Consider the following 16179-nt stretch of genomic DNA (forward strand, 5'->3'; position numbering starts at 1 on the left):
AGTGTAAACTATGAAAGCCAGAAGAGCCTGGACCAAGATATTTCCAGTTCTAAATGACCATAGATGCCAGCCCAGAATAATTTACTCAGCAAAAATGTCTACTATAATTGAGAGGGAAATAAAAATCTTCCATGACACAAATAGCCTGAAAGAATGCATGTCCACAAAACCAGCCCTTCAAAGAATACTTGAAGCAATACAAAAAACAGAGAAAGAAACACCTATACCCCATGGGCAATGAAAGAAACTAAATAAAGGTATCATTGTGGACACACAATTAGACAAAGAATGCAAACAGTAGTCAAAATGATGGCAACCAATACACATCTTTCTGGTATAACTTTTAATATCAATGGACCGAACTTCCCAGTCAAGGCACAGGTTGTTTGGATTAAGAATGGATTAAGAAATAAAATCCACCTTTTGTTGTCTGCAAGAAACCCGTCTTACCTTCAAGGACAGGCAGTACCTTAAGTTGAAAGGATGGAAAAGAATATTTCAAGTAAATGGCACTAAGAAATGACCAGGGCTTGAAAAAATAGGCTTCAAACTAAAACTGAGAAGAGATAAAGGGGGCCCAAACTCAGTAATAGTAGGGGACTTCAATATGCCACTGTCTCCATTACACAGGTCAACTGGACAAAGAATAAACAGAGAGACGTCTGAATTAAACGATACCATTCATCAAATGGACTAACAGACATCTTCCAAATATTCCACCCAAACACCAAAGAATACACTTTCTATTCAGCAACCCATGGAATTTACTCAAAAATTGACCACATACTGGTACACAAAACAAACCTCAACAAACCTACCTCAACAAATACAAAAAAAATTAAAATAATTCCATGAATTCTATCAAACTACAATGTAATAAAGCTCAAAATCAACACTGGAAGAAGCCCTAGTCACCACACAAATTCATGACGATTAAACAATACACTCCTAAATGGTGAGTGGGCCAAAGGAGAAATTAAGGAAGAAATAAAAGAATTCCTAGAATTCAATGAAAATGACAACACAATACAACAAAACCTCTGAGACACTTTAAATGCAGTCCTAAGAGGGAAGTTTATAGCTCTAAGTGCCTACATTAAAAAATAGGCCAGACATGGTGGCACACGTCTTTAATCCCAGCACTCGGGAGGCAGAGGCAGGCAGATCTCTGTGAGTTTGAGGCCAGCCTGGTCTACATAGTAAGTTCCAGGACAGCTGGGGCTACAGGGAGACCCTGTCTCAAAAAAGACAAAAAAAATTAGAAAGAGCCCAAATAAATGACCTAACATTGCAAATCAAGACACTGAAAAGGCAAGAACAGATGAAACCCAAACCCAGCAGAAGAGAATAATAAAAACCAAAGCAGAAATTAATGAAATAGAAACAAAGAAAACAATACAAAGAATCAGTGATACTAAGATGGTTTTTTGAAAAGCTAAGTAAGATAGACAGGCCCTTAGCCCAGTTAACCAAAAGAAAGAAAGAGGAAATCCAAATCAACAAAATCAGAGATGAAAGGGGAAACATCATAACAGACACACAAAAGATCCAGAACATTATAAGGGAATACTTTAAAAACCTATACTCTATCAAATTTGAAAACCTAAAAGAAATGGATGGATATCTAAAATCATGGGAACCACCAAAGTTAAACCAAGAAGAGATCAACAGCTTAACCAGACCTATAACATATAAGGAAATTGAATCAGTAATACAGACCCTACCCAGTAAAAAAGCCCAGGCCCAGATAGAATTATACTAGACATTTAAAGAAAACCTCTAAACAACACTATTTAAATTATTTCAAAATGATAGAAACAGAGGGAGAACTCCCAAATTCATTCTATGAAGCCAGCTTCACTCTAATACCCAAACCAGGTAAAGACACAACCAAAAAGGAAACTATAGACTTCGATGAACATATATGCAAAACTTCTCAACAAAATACTTGCAAACCACATACAGAGGTACATCAAAAAGATCATCCACCATGATCAAGTGGACTTTATCCCAAAGACGCAGGGATAGTTCAATATACAAAAGTCAATAAAGGTTATCAATCATATAAATGGACTCAAACAAAAACATCATTATCTCAATAGATGCAGAAAAGACTTTTAACAAAATTCAGCATGCATTTATGATAAAAGCTCTAAAGGGAACTGGACTGGAAGGAACATACCTCAACATAATTAAAGCTACAAACCCACAGCCAACATCATTCTAAATGGAAAGAAACAGGAATCACTTCCATTAAAATCAGGAACCAGACAAGGATGTCCCACTGTCTCTATTCCTTTCCAGTGTAGCACTTGAAACTCTTACTAGAGCAATAAAACAAGAGAAGGAAATTAAAGGAGTACTAATTGGAAAAGAAGAGGTCAAATTATCCCTTTCTGCAGACAATATAATACTATACCTAAGAGATCCCAAAAGTTCCACCAGAAAATTAGAACTGATCAGCACTTTCAGTAAAGTGGCAGATTACAAAATTAATCTACAAAAATCATTAGCCTTTCTATACACCAATAGCAAGCAATTGGAGAAAGAGTACATGGAAACCCTTCACAAAAGCTGCAAAAAATTAATAATAATAATTAATAATAATAAAATTCTTAGAATAAACCTGATCAAAGACATCAAAGATCTCTATAACAAAAATTTTTAAATCTTTAAAGAAAGAGGTTGAGGAAGACACCAGGATATGGAAGGACCTCCCATGCTCATAGATTGGAAGAATTAATATTGTTAAAATGACCATCCTACCAAAAGCAATATATACAGTCACTGCAATCCCAATCAAAATCCCCATGACATACTTCACAGAATTTTTTTAAAATCCTTAAATTCATATGGAAGCATAAAAGACCCCAGATAGCCAAAGCAACCCTGAGCACCAAGAGCAACACTGGGGGGATTACTATACCAGATCTCAAAGTACACTAAAGAGCTATAGTCATAAAAACAGCACAAAAAGAGACACATAGATCAATGGAACATCACTGAAGAGCCAAACCTGAGTATATGCAATTTCAGCTACCTGATATTTGATCAAGGTGCCAAGAACACACAATGGAGGAAAGATAGCATCTTCAACAAATGGTGCTGGCAAACTGGATCTCCACCTGTAGAAAAATGAAACTGGATCTTTATCTTTCACCTTGCACAAAAGTCAACTCCAAATGGATCAAAGACCTCACTGTGAAACTTAAAACCCTTGAAACTATTAGAAGAAAATATTGGCAGTAACCTAGAAGATATAGGTGTAGGAGAAGATTTTTTTAAACTAAACAGCAGTTGCTCAGGAATTAAGGTCCACAATCAACAAGTGGGACCTTATTAAACTAAAAAGCTTCTGTACAGCAAAAGAAACAATCAAGAAAATGTAGAGAAAACCCACAGAGTGGGAAAAATCTTCACCAGTGACACATCTGACAGAGGTTTAACATCCAGAATATATAAAGAATTCAAAAACCAAAAAAGCAAAGAAAGCAAATGATCTGATCGAAAGATGGGCTAAAGATCTAAACAGAGTTCTCAAAGGAAGAAATAAAGATGGCTAAGAAACATCTTAAAAAGTGTTCAATATTGTTAGTAATTAGGGAAATGCAGATTAAAACCACCTTAAGGTTTCACCTTACCCCAGTCAGACTGTCTAGGATCAAGAGAACAAATGATACCAAATGCTGGTGAGGATGTAGAGAGAAGGGACCACTCATTCACTGCTGGTGGAATTGCAAACTTGTGCAATCCCTATGGAAATCAGCATGGAGAACTCTTTAAAAAACTAAAAATGAGGATTCAGGCCTGCAACATGCAGCTGCTGCAGCTTTCCTAGGTCTGGCCTCCTGGTAATAATTTCAAGATGCCAGGGTGTTCCAGTACAAATTCAGGCTCAACTTGTTTTATATTCTTCAGTGGAGTAGAATCTGCTCTCTCTTCCTTAAAAAGCTTCCAGTCCTGCATCAGCTCTGGAATGGACACTGTTTTTAGTGTTGCTTTGGATCTTGTGGAGACTCAGACTGAAGTGAGTAGCGAACACCGTCTGGACAAGGCGATGATTGAATTTGCTAAAATGGATTGCAAACTAAACCATTACGTTAAGGCTGTGCAGTCTACAATAAATCATGTAAAAGAAGAACGACCAGAAAAAATACCAGATTTAAAATTACTGGCAGAGAAGTTTTTGGCTTTACAGGATAAGAATTCTGATGCAGACTTTAAAGACAATGAAAAGTTTATGCAATTTAAGCAACAGCTGAAAGAGCTGAAGCAATATGGTATGCATGCAGACAGAGAGACTGATGGGACAGAAGGAGTTGATGAAGATATGATTGTGACCAGAGCCAAACCAATTTCATCTGCCCCATTACACAGCTGTAAATGAAGAAACCAGTAAAAAGTAAAGTGTGTGGCCACACCTACGAAAAGGAAGCCATTGTTCGCATGATCAAGTCCAAGCACAAGCAGAAGGCGGCCTGTTGCCCTAAAATTGGCTGTAGCCACACAGACAGGAGGATGACTGATCTCATCCCAGATGAAGCCCTGAGAAGGGCACTGGAGAGCCACAACAAGAAGAAAAATCTCCATTCTCAGTAGGAGCAGGCAGCCTGGCCATGGGGACCTCAGCAGCTGGCTCCATGATAATAAGGGGAAACTTGATGGGCTCATCCTGACTGAATGCAGTTTTTTAAGTTATACAATAAAGATGCAAGCACATTTAAAAAAAAAAAAAACTAAAAATGAAACTACCATATGACCCGGTTATACCACTCCTTGGCATATACCCAAAGGACTCATCCTATTGTAGAGACCTTTGTACAACCATGTTTGTTGCTGCTCATTTCACAGTAACTAAGAGATTGGAAGCAACCTAATTGCCCCTCAACTGACACGTGGTTAATGAAAATGTGGTACATTTACATAATGGAGTTCTATTCAGCAGTAAAGCAAAATGAAATAATTTTCAGGTAAATGGATGGATCTAGAAACTGTTATACTAAGTGAAGTAACAGACTCAGAAAAACAGAAAACATATGTGCTCCCTCATTTGTGGATCCTAGCATCAAATCCTTATAAGTGAGTGCATATCCTGATACAACTGCAGGGACCAGGAATATGGAAGGGAAACAGGGAGGTAAAGGGAAAGAAGGAACCTGAAAGACAATAGTAGGATAAAGGTGTTACTAAGGGAGAAATATGTGAAAAGGGGGTAGTTATGGGGGGAAGCTATACAAAGAACTATGTGAATAAGGGGGGGGGATTCTCCAGATACACAATTAAAAAAAGCCTTAAGCACAGAAGGAACTCTATGGGGATGGAAGAAAGCCCTTCCAAAAGGTTGCCACCAGTGCCAGAGGTGGGTTGCCCCCTATGAGCTGTTGGCCTAAGGAACACTAGAGGTCCCCCAAACAATAATGGCCATTGCCAATAATGTTGGTTGTATACTGGAAGTGGAAGGAAAACCCTATTGCTGAAGGCACTGCATGTTATGAGTGTGGGAGAGGGAGAAACAAGCTTGGACTAAGCTGGAAACTCCCTGCCACTGGATGGGAGGTTTTCATGGTGCCAAAAGGAAATAGTCAGATGACTGGAGAATAGTCCCCTATAATTCTCCTCAATGACAGACCCCATGTATTGCACTAACAGCATACCAAACAAGATGTTCCTGCTGGCCCCAGTGGGAAGCCACTGCAATTGTTTTGTTAGATGGATGTGATGCACCTGCTAAAGTACCATCCAAGCATTTGTGTTTTCACCCATAGGTTGTTATTATAGCAGTTACTATTTAGATGTTCTTGCTTCTTGCTATTTGTGTTTTTATAGTAAATGGAATCCTACTGAAATGGGCCAACAGCCCATGGAAAACAAACAATGCAGAGACACAAAAGTTCAGTGCCTTTCTGCAATGGGAGGAAGATCATCCCATGCCCACCACCCTCTCCAAGGTTCAGGACTTTTGCGGAAGAGGTTGTCAGAAAGAATCTAAGAACTAGAGGAAGGGGTGAAGTGTTAGCTGGAAGTTCCTTCCAACCACTATGCTGGCAAGCTATAGTCACACCTCCTTCCCATGTTCATCAAGGAGTCGGGGGGGGGGAGTCAGTTACCCCTCCTACCCAATCAGTCCACCTTAGCTGCATGTGGGGAAGGAGTTAAGGATATATAAGCTGAGAACACCATGAGGCACCTCTCTCACCATTTTGTGTAGCTGTCAGGAAGTCACAGGATCCATATTTGAGTGTGGACTTTCCAGTGTATCCTTAAATGGGGGGGTACCCACTCTTTTGTAAATAAATCCCCACCCTATGCTCTGTTGGCAAGCTCAATAAACTAGTTAGTATTAAAAAAAAAAAAAAAAAAAAAAAAAAAAATAAAAACAGAGGTCACAGACTAGTTCCGTGATAAAAATTTATACTATATATGTATATCCTTGGAGGAAGTGCCAGTGAAGTATAATAAATAATCTTTCTTGTCCTCCCAGACCTATTACAATTCAATTGTTTTGACTTATTAGCTTTGGTGTTTGATTTTGATTTTTTTTTTTTTGGTCTTTTTGAGACAGGGTCTCCCTGTGACCCCAGCTGGCCTCGAGCTGAGTGGACTGGGCTGGCCTCAAACTCAGAGAGCTCTGCCGGGCTCTGCCTCCCAAATTCTGGGATTGAGGACATGTACCCCCATACCCAGATTTAGTCTTTGATTTCTTATCCCTACTTTTCCATGCTTAAACTTCATTGCATGTATATTTTTATGTAACCTGCTTCAAGTTATTTCTGGAAAAAATGTGTTAAAAATTGCCTCTCTTTGGAATAATAAAAATATTCTAAGATAAAAAATAAATAAAAATAAAAGTGAACCTGAAAAAAAAAACTCTGAAAATCCACAAAAGAGAATCCACTACTATTCCCCTTTCAGGACAGCCCACTCTAATATTTTGCTTTGCTTAAACTTCTTAAACTGTATTATTCAATTAAATTCTTTCAAGAAGACAAGAGTTGAGAAAACTCCTTCATACAGCAGCACAATGGCACATTCCATCTTTGAATTTTATCTTTCTCATGGGAAGGATGCATTAAAGTCAAGACCAATGCCTCTGTAGAGAGTTTTGGTAAAGATATCTTATGTCTGCTGATCTGGGTCTTATTACAATGGAATGCTTCTATCAAATCAGAATTATTGGGATAGTGACGGTGGGAGTTTCCTGAATTTCCAAAAGTAGACAACCTGAAATAAGAGTTATCATGAGACATGGTGATCTGTAGGATCTCATTGGTCAAGTATAATTGAGAAAAATGCATCACAGAGCCCCATGACTACAGAATAATTTTATTTGTAACATTGGCGCAGCAGAAGTCAAAATCCAGAGTCTCCTTAAGCTAAACTAAGTATTAATGTTTCAGACTTGTATTAGACAAAGTTCTCTACAGAAACATAACTGATAAAATGTACACACATATATACATATATATGTATATATATACAGAGATTTATTTATTATATTAGCTTACAGGATAGAGTCCCAGTAGTCCAACAATGGCTGTACCACACTGGAGAGGCTGAGAATCCATAGTTGCTCAATCCACAAGGCTGAATGTCTCAATAGTCTCAAATCTGGCACTGAAGGCCTGAGGAATTCCTGGAGATCTGCTAGTCTTCAATCTATGTTTGAATCAGAAGAAGTTGGTCACAGCTGCAAGAGGAACTCAACAGTGAGAGAGAAGGCAAGCAGGCAAAAAGCAAAAGCTCCCTTCTGCTTTCTCCCGTGGCATTTTATAAGGGTTGTCATCAGAAGGTAACATCCATATTTAGGGTGGGTCTTCCAGTTTCAAATAATCCACTCAAGAAGTATTCTCTCATTTCAGTTAATCCTAGATCCAATCAAGTTGACATCCAGGATTAGCCATCACAAGACTGTTCCATTTCTACTTCTCCCAGAAACATTAACGATGACCATAACCTTGGCAACATATCTGAAGTACAGTTAAAGTCCTTAGCATTGGACTTGATCCAAAAAATAAACATTCTAAAAGGGCAATTAGATTAATTTAAAAAGCAACAGTTTCTTCCTGAACCATAAACTCTTAGAAAACTCCATTCTAAATAAAAGCATTAGCTTACATTCACTTTGTATTTCCCACTGTAACCTTGATTCCATTTTTACTTGCAAAAAAAATGTGGCATGTTCTCAGAAATGAATAGATTTCAAGACAATGGAGCAATTCCTAATATTGTCAAGTGGACAATGTTTGTCCACTAAGTTATACTGTTCTTTCTCATTTTGGATCTGTTGGGTTAATAAAAGGCATGGTTCACTGCACATTCAGCCCTGTGAGATGTTCCTTTTTCTAGCTAGGAACCTGTTCCCAGAGACCAAGAAACACCTTGTGTGGGGTCCAAACACCTGAATACCCTTTTCAGCCAAGTCTTGGGATAAATGAACTGTGGTATCTAGTAAACATAGAAGTGGAGTAGCTATAGCCACTCTTTTCAGACTGGCCTGTTACCTAGGCCACCACTGTCACATTCATTTTTAAACTTATTACCAACTAATATTTCATTAGGTTCTATTAGACCATTTTCATACCTGTATCTCATGTACTTTGATCATATTCACCACATCTTTACCCTCTCTTGCCTCCTGTGGCCCTTTCTTCTGGTCCCCTTTTATTGCCCAAATTCAATTTACATCTTTGTCTAAATTATCTTACCCAGACCAATGTCACAGTATTTCACCTGTGTTTTCTTTTCTAGTTTTATATTTCATTGTCTCACAGTTAAGAGTTTAGTATCTGGAGTACTTTTTGAGGTTGTCGTTGTTTTGCTTTTTTGTTTTTTGAGAAAGGATCTCCCTGTAGTCCCAGCTGACCTGGAACTATGTAGACCAGGCTGGCCTCAAATTCACAGAGATCAGCCTCTGCCTGCCTCTGCTTCCCAAGTGCTGGGATTAAAGGCATGTCCCACCATGCCCTGCTTATCTGGAGTAGATTTTTAAAGATAGTACAAGATATCATTCTAGTTTTACCCTTTTACATGTGGACACCCCATATACCCAGTATTATTCATTGCACAGCATGTCCTTGACATAAATGTGTCCTTACATTTTGTCAGGGCCATTTGACTGTCAGCATAAGGCCTATTGTGTAATTTTTTGAGACAGATCGTATGATGCTTCCCACTGGAAAATGCAAATAAGCACAATGAGATATCATCTCTACCAGGTACAGTGATTGCACTCAAATAGACAAAATGATGAATGTTGACAAAGGCATCAAGGAGAATATGTGTTATATATATTTTCATCCTTATGACAAGAGACCTTGGAAAAACAACTAAAAGGGTGATGACCAATTTAGCCTCACAGTTTCAGAAGTTTGCTTGGCTCCACTGCTTTAGCCAGAGCTGTGACTAAACACTGTAGAAAAATGAATGGATGATTCAAACCACAACCTCATGACAATGGAGACACAGAGAGTGAAGCATCAGCCAGGGACAAGATGCACCTTTCCAAGTCACACTCCAAGTGACCAGCTTCATCCAGCTAAATCTTACCACTTTAAAGCCCACTCAGGTGTATGTACTCATCATTAGATTAATGCACTGGAGAGTTAGTATCCTCAAGATGCAATCAGATGTCATTCAATACATGAATCTTTTCATAACATTTCAAATTCAGACTAAAACACTTACATTGTTGACAGGAATATAAATTGGCATAGCAATTCATAGACAATATCTGTGTGTGACCAGTTGTGGTACTTGGTATTAGTCTCTGACTGCTGCAAAATGAGCTTCTTTGATGAGTGGTGACTGGGATATTTGCCTGTAAATATAGGAATACATATTTGCACATGTTAAGAAATCGCATTAGTCTGGTGATGTGAAGCGTTTGGGGGTTTTCCTAGGTATATGACCACTTTGGCCATGTGTATTAGGTTATGTTACAGAACCACACTTGAGTTTCCTCCCTTTGAGTGGGCTAATACCAAGTACCACAACTGGTCACACACAGACATTGTCTATGAACTGCCTAGGCCTAAAGGTCACATCTGCAATGTAACCTCTACACCTAAGGCGCATGGAATATAGAACAGGGATAAAGAAGAGGACATTAAGGAACCAGTTCTTAATAATGAAGCTCCTCATACAGCATAGGGCTAGGAACACAAAAGGTCACAAATGGCCAAAGTGTAGAAATCAAGAGTCTGCTAAATAATGGTCCTTGGATAGGACCCCTTTATTAAACTTCATCCACCTGAGTCTCAGGGACCATCATGGAAGAGGGGGTGGGGAGATTGTAAGAACCAGGGAGGATGTGCATGACCATATGGAAACAGAGTCCTATGAGCTCCTGGGAACCTGCTCATATGCGTCTTTGGCATAGGTGTCAACATACACAAGTCCCATGCAAACTAAGGCAGACAGTAACCCAGCATAGAACAGGGAAAATAAACAACAGACCCCAATTTTATCTAAAGGAATGTTGGCAACCAATTGCTGCTAGATGAAAAAGAGCTGATCTTCCTAAAAGAGGGGAATCTAGATCTAGACTCAGCAGATGGACTTGCACTGGGAACAGCTAGGGGCACTGACAACACAGTGGGCAGTAACAGGGATGACAGAGTATATGGACTCCAGTGGGTTCATGGGCAGCTACGGGAGGGTGGCCAGTGGGGATGGGGGTATAGAGATCATTAAGATTGTTAGATGTTCTGTATGAAATACACACAAAAAATACACACACAAAAATCAGTAACAAAAAAATTAGGGCTCCCCCAGGCTCATTTACCCTCCCACCTCCCTAGCCTGGGTACCAGCTCAGTTCTTGTCTTGGAATTGCAGGCTCCTGGTCTCACCTCTAGGCCCAGAAATCCCCACTGCTTCCTGATCCTTTGCCTCCAGACCAACCTAGTTCCTCCCAGTAGTACCCAGGAGCCCTCAAGGCCTCTTCCTGTCCCCACCTCCCTTTGCATTCCTGGGTGGCACAGCCACCAGCTTCTTGAGACCAGCGTCTTTCCTGGGCCCTGCTCCCAGGCCAGCCCAGCCCCCAAAACCTGAGGGCAGCATCTTTCCAGGAGAAATCCAGACCTTAGGAGAAAGCCTGAGAACATCTGATCCTCATCTGACTTGTGCCTCTGTGGGAAGTCCTCAGGATGAAAGCAATTTGGCCCCTCCAATATAAAAACAAAGACAGAATCTGAAGGCTAGATCAACCAGCTTTTCATGTCCAACAAGTAAACCACAAAGGCACATAAAATTTACAAAAAGAAGCAGACCTAAGTCAACAAAGGAAGGCTTGAGTCTCACACAAAAATCAGAAACAACAAAAGAAATTCACATGTCAAAGTCACAAAGAAAAAATAACATGAAAAAACAAAATAACATATCTGCACCAAATAACAATAGCCCTCTAGAAGAGTACAATGAGAACCCCCTAGAGATAATGCATGACATGGAACTCAAAAGAACGAATATTCAGGCCGAAATGAAGAAGGAAGGGAAACACACAGTAAACCAATTAGAAATGACAGGAGAAAACCTCACAAATAGGATGAATGAAATGGAAAACAGAATATCAAGACTAGAAGATAAAGTAGATGAATTAGACTACTCAAGCAAAGATTATGAAAAATTTAAGAAAACACAAGACTGGAATATGAAAGAATTCTGTGACACCATAAAAAGATGAAACTTATGAATCATAGGCATACAGGAAGAAGAAGAAGAATCTCAAGATAATGGTATGGACCAGATCTTCAACATAATTGTAGAAGAAAATTCCCCAAAATTAAAGAAAGACATGCCTATACAAATACAAGAAGCATATAGAACACCAAATAGACAGGACCAGAAAAGAAACTCTCCACAGCACATCATAATAAAAACATAGTAAACGTACAGAACAAAGAGACAATACTGAAACCTGCAAAAGAAAAACAACAAGTCACATATGAAGGAAAACCCATCAGGATTACAGCTGACTTTTCAGTGCAAATTATGAAAGGCAGAAGAGCCTGTACCAAAGTATTGCCAGTTTTAAATGACCACAGATGCCAAGAGCTAATGGAAAGCAATTCAATGAAGGTTTAACTGTGGAAATGCAGCTATATCAAGAATGTAAACAGAAATTAAAATGACAATATTCAATACACATCTTTCATTAATAACTTTAAATATCAATGGACTGATCAGTCAAAAGACACAAACTGATTGGATGGATTGAGAAACAAAACCCATCTTTTTATTGTCTGCAAGAAAGCTATCTCACTTTCAAGGACAGGCACTAGCTGAAGGTGAAAGAATGGGAAAAAAAAATACCAAGTGAATGGTACTGAGAAAAAAAGCAGGCATTGCAATTCTAATATCTGATAAAATAGACTTTAAAAGAAATCAGAAGAGATAAAGAGGGCCACTTCATTCTGATCAAAGGAACAATAAACCAAGAAGATATTACAAGCATGAACATATATTCACCAAACTCTGGTGCACCCAACTTAATAAAAACAGTACTACAGGACTTTAAGACCCAGGTTAATCTCAACTCATTAATAGTAGTAGAATTCGATACCCCATTATCTCCATTAGATAGGTCAACAAGACAGAGAATTAACAGAGAGAAATCTGAATTAAACAATACCATATATCAAATAGACCTAATAGACATCTACCGCCAATATTCCACCCAAGCACCAAAGAATATACTTTCTATTCAGCCCTCCATGGAACCGTCTCCAAAAATCAACCATGTACTGGGGCACAAAACAAACCTCAACAAATACAAAAATACTGAAATGATTCCAAGCATTCTATCAGACCACAATTCAATAAAACTTAAAATCAACACCAGAAGAAACCCTAGTAACCACATGAACACATGGAGATTAAACAACACACTCCTGAATGATGAATGGGTCAAAGGAGAAATTAAGAAAAAAATAAAAGTATTCCTGGAACTAAATGAAAAGGACAAGACCGTACAATAAAACCTCTGGGACACATTGAAAGCAGTCCTTAAAATATGGGCTAAGGAACTGAACAAGAGAGTTCTCAAAAAATGAAATAAAGATGGCTAAGAAGCATCTTATAAGGTGTTCAACATCATTAGTAATTAGGGAAATGCAAATTAAAACCACTTTAAGATTTCACCTTACCCCAGTCAGACTGGCTAAGATCATGAAAACAAATAACATGCAGATGCAGGGAAATAGGAACCCTCATCTACTGCTGATAGGACTACAAACTGGTGCAGCCATTATGGAAATCAGTGTGGGCAAATCTTAAAATACTAAAAATAGATCTACCATATGATCAAACTATACCACTCCTTAGCATATACCAAAGGACTTGATACCCCACTACTTGCTCAGCCATGTTTATTGCTGCTCTTTTCACAATAGCTGAGAAATGGAAACAACTGAATTGTCCCTCAACCAAGGGGAGAGAGAGAGAGAGAGAGAGAGAGAGAGAGAGAGAGAGAGGGAGAGAGAGAGAAAGCAGCCAGACAGATGACAAAAACAGATAAGTAAATGGAAGGAACTAGAAACTGTTATACTAAGTAACAAAGACTCAGAAAAAAAAGGCATATATTCTCCCTCATATGTCGATCTTAGCCCCAAATTCTAATAAGTGAGTACGTATCCAGACATAATGACAGGATCCAGGATGACAATGAACCAGGGAGGTAAAGGAAAATAAAGAATCTGAAAGAGAAGAACAGTAGGAAACAGGCATTAATAAGGGAGATATGCATAAAAATGGGGTTAGTTTGAGGGGGGAAGGTTGTACAAGGAACCTAGGGGATAAAGGGAAAGAAGGAGCTCAAGAGAGGTGGGACCATAGGAGAAGGGTATTATTAAGGAAGAAATTGGAAAAATGGGGGGCACCTTAAATGAGGAAACCATGGTGGAAGGGTTAGACAATGTGAGAGATAAATAATGCCTAGCTAGTTTTAAAACACCAGAGGGAACCATATTAATCCAACAACCTACTGACAAATTATACTCACAACTAGATCAAGGAATATAATATCTGTCTAAGTAAGGTTTACTTGAGAATGTTTGGCCTTTGCCCAAGCTTTATCTACAATGGCACATCATAATTAAAAGTACCAGACTGGTGGAACTAACCCTCTTGGATGTTTAACAGCCATACTGTGAAGTCTATACTAATTTAGTCAGAGGGACATAAAGGAGAGTTTTTGCCCCTTGCCCTCCTAGGCTAAATTCCAGGGGACTATAAGCAATTTTCAAAATGTCCTGTAACTGTGGTGAGTCACCTCTCCTCTTGATCAAGGAGGCCATGGAAACCCCACCAGATGGGCTTGAACCAGTGTTCAGTCTACAAAGAGGAGGGTCAATACAGAGGAAACATTTCCTCCATGCTTCCAAGCAAAGCCAGCCATGGTCATGCAGGACCTTTGGCTTATCTTCACATAGATGGAACTGACACAAGAAAGGAGCCAGGGGCTCCTCCTAAGCTCATGTGACCCCTCAGGAACAATCCTCAAACAGCCTTAAGAGTAAAAATAAATTGGTTTATCTGGGCCAACTGTATGGTCTTAAACACCCAAAAGGAAAGTAAAACCAAAGATTAATGGGGTCAATGTAATTTTTAAGAGTCCGTATGTGTAGCTAAAGACTACATAACAAGAAAAAACACCAGACAGACGATACCTTCCTTTGAGTTGTTGGCCCGGGTGGCCCAAGAGACTCCCTGACAGTAACCCAGCATAGAACTGGTAAAATGAACAGCAGACCCCAATCTTTCCTAAAGGAATATTGACAACTGATTGCTGATAGATGAGGAACAGCTGATCTTCCTAAAACAAGCATCTCTAGGTAGGCTGACTAGATTCAGTGGATGGACAAGAACTGGGGAATGGCTGGGGTCACTGACAACACAGTGGACAGTAAAAGGGATGACAGAGTACATGGGCTCCAGTGGGGGCAGGGGGGGAGGCTATGGGAGGGTGCCATTTGGGAAGTGAGTATATAGATGAATAAGATTGTTTGGGATGTTCTGTATGATATACAAAAAAAGTCAACAAAAAATGAGTTATATTTGAGGAGGAAACATAAAAATTTACTTCATGTTAAATAGTAGAGGTGATAAACATTGCCACTGAAATCTACCTGATGACTTTATATCCATACTCAAGTGCCAAGGATCTGAATGTAACCGAATGTGACTAGTAATAATCAGATACACAGAGATTAGAGATGCATGTGCAAACATCTAAGTGTTAGCAGCATTAAAAATGAGTCTGTATATTTTTAAATGAAATGGAGATATTTTCTAAAGGTTAAAAACTCATTCAATTTTATATCTTACATGGTTTATACTGAGTTCAATATTGTATAACTGTATTAATTCAACTATGAACCTAAAAATTTACAACCACTTTTGAAAGAGATATATCTTTGCTCTGGAAATTGTTAATATGTTAAAGCTGTAATGAAATGCTTCTTCTAATCATGTGGTTATTAAATAAATTTTAAAAATTAGCATAGCCATTATGAAAAACAGTATGGTTTTTCTCAAAAATGTAAATAGAAGTACCATATAATCCAGCAATTTCATTTACCAAAAAGAAATGAAATTTATATATCAAAACCATCTATAGTCCCATGATTCTTGCAGAACTATTCACAATCACAAAATCAAACAAGGTACTCCTTTGATGACTGAACACATAAGAAAACATGGTATAGATACATACAATGGGATACTACTAATCATCTGGAGATCAAAATCTACTATTAGCATCTGCCTGGACGGAACTGGAGATCTAATGAAAAGTGAGATGAGCCAGGCACAGAGAGAAGGAAGTACCAAATGATTGGAATCTAGAAAAGCTTAGAACATTCATCTAGTGAGCAGAACTGTGGTTACTAGAGGCCAGGGAAGGGAGAAAGAGCTGATAAGAGGAGACATTACTTAATAGGTACAAAAATCACAACCAGAGAGAAGGAATGCATGTTGTCCTAGTATGCAGAGGATGTTTACAGTAAATATTACATGCACAATTCAAAAAAACTAGAAAAGGGAACTGAGAAAAAAGAACGAGATGGTGGTCTCAGAAAAATGAGAAATTAAGTAATGATAAACCTAAGCACCTTCATTGATCAACAGAAGATGCAAAAATTTATAAAAATATCGTCCCATATCCTATTGTCAATGTTGACA

General features: G+C 38.6%; 1 pseudogene across 1 annotated transcript; it reads left to right on the forward strand.

The window, feature by feature from the left end:
• Nucleotides 1-3840: 3840 nt before the first annotated feature.
• LOC103740218 lies at nucleotides 3841-4599 on the forward strand (annotated as a pseudogene). The gene has a single exon (XR_001872603.1). The product of XR_001872603.1 is annotated as an E3 SUMO-protein ligase NSE2 pseudogene (transcript).
• The last annotated feature ends 11580 nt before the right edge of the window (nucleotides 4600-16179 follow it).

The sequence above is a fragment of the Nannospalax galili genome, unplaced genomic scaffold, assembly GCF_000622305.1.
Source record: "Nannospalax galili isolate Female #2095 unplaced genomic scaffold, S.galili_v1.0 scaffold730, whole genome shotgun sequence".
Taxonomy (NCBI): domain Eukaryota; kingdom Metazoa; phylum Chordata; class Mammalia; order Rodentia; family Spalacidae; genus Nannospalax; species Nannospalax galili.